Raw genomic sequence first — 1,823 nt, 5'->3', positions numbered from 1 at the left:
AACAATGGAGTGGGTTGCCATTTCCTTCTCCAATGCATGAAAGTGAAAAGGGAAAGTGAAGTCACTCGGTCGTGTCCTACTCTTCGCAACCCCATGGACTGTAGCCCACCAGGCTCCTCCATCCATGGGATTTTCCAGGCAAGAGTACTGGAGTGGGGTGCCATCTCCTTCTCTGCAGTAAACAGCAGCTGCCCCTTATAGTATTGTGTGGCAGGATGTATTTTTATTTAATTATCACATTTAATTTTTTGGGGGTATATGAAAATGTATTACTATCATGCTATCATCATCCAAATTCATGATCTTGGTCTTTCTTCTTGCATTTGTATAAGGCCAAAAGAGAGACACTAGCTACTTTGACAACCTAAAGCAAATTCCAGGAATGACCTTTACAACCAAATTCAGCAACCAGAATATCATCAATATTGAACTTTCCTCAATAAAGTTCAAGCAACCATTACTGGGTACAAAGGCTGTGATTTTTTTGTTATTCTTGGTGAGCTGAACCCTGACACATTTCATGATGGCAGAATTTGGTTGTTTGGCTTCAATCCATACTTTTTCGAGCACGATTCTCTTGGCATGAGAAGCACTTCCAAAAGGGTTGGCCTTCAGGGCTGTGCCCAAGTGGACTTTCTTGTACTATTTATCATGCCGATTTTGGGCTCATTGGTGGCTACAGAGATTCTTGGCAGTACAAAGACCATGGCACTTGCCTATCCTGCCAGTATCACAGGCCTGAACATAAGACTATCACATTTAATTTTAACATAAGCTTGAAGAATATTAGAAGCCCCATCTTACAGAGCTTAAGGACCTTGATCAATGTCATAGACTCATAACTGACAGATGCAGCCTCTGAGCCCAGGCAGGTGTGACCACACAGTCTATCCCAGCTCCTCCCGTGTCCCGTGGGACCAGGAGGTCTCCCTGCCCAAAGACCTGCTCAGCAGCTTCAGCCTGACTCCCTGGGTGGGTCCGTGTGATCCCTCTAGGTGCCCGCAGCCCCTTTGCTCCTACTGCCCCTGAGTCGGGTCCTTCCTTCTGAAGGGCAGCCCCCAAGAACCTCATGGTCGGCAGAAAGACACTTTTGTCCCATTCTAAAAGGTTTTCCTTGCATCCAGCTCCCAGGGGTGAGGTCAGGCCAGGTTGCGAGGAGAATCATGAGAGAAGCAAGAAGGTGTGAGCTCCTGGTCAGCACATTCCTCTGACCTGGAACCTCCCTCTTCTGATGCTTCCTGCCCCTTGGGGCAGCTCCTCTCCATGCCCCTCCCCCCTCCATTACAAGTGCTCCTGTAGCTCCGCTGTGGATCAGAATCAATAGGGAAGGGGTCAGAATGCAGGTTCCTGGGCTTCAGCCCCAAAGATCTGATTCAGGTTGTTACACAAGTGGGCCCTGGGAATTCGAATTTTAACCAATAACCCAGTGGTTTTTGATGGAGGGGGTCCTCTGAACACACTTTGAGAAGCATTTAACAGACCTGTCACTCACATCTGTGGTCCCTGGTCAAGAGTATAAATGAAGCCCATACTACATGCTTAAATATTTAAAAGTTATAAATCAGTCAAACAAAATTGTCAAGTATACCTTCCTAACTATTAATAACTGGCAGAATGGGATTCTGGACACAGCTCCAAGCCAGAAGGCAGGACAGCAGAGACAGGGGCCAACCCAGCCCTCAGCCCTCCCCCTGCTCTTCCCACCTCTGGCTCTGACCCTGTTTGTGCCCTGAGGAATCTGCTGCTCAAGCAAGAGCACCCCCAGCCTCCAAGTCCAAGTTCAGGCCGCCCTCTTCCTGTCCCACAAACAACTGTATCTTGAC

The 1,823-nt window shown here is 48.0% G+C and overlaps 1 pseudogene; it reads right to left on the bottom strand.

The window, feature by feature from the left end:
• Positions 1–286: 286 nt before the first annotated feature.
• LOC133258041 (small ribosomal subunit protein uS12-like) lies at positions 287–1,071 on the bottom strand (annotated as a pseudogene).
• Positions 1,072–1,823: the final 752 nt, after the last annotated feature.

The sequence above is a fragment of the Bos javanicus genome, chromosome 12 (genome assembly GCF_032452875.1).
Source record: "Bos javanicus breed banteng chromosome 12, ARS-OSU_banteng_1.0, whole genome shotgun sequence".
Taxonomy (NCBI): Eukaryota; Metazoa; Chordata; class Mammalia; order Artiodactyla; family Bovidae; genus Bos; species Bos javanicus.
The sequence above is the reverse complement of the archived record's forward strand: the minus strand, read 5'-3'. Positions and strand labels throughout refer to the sequence as shown.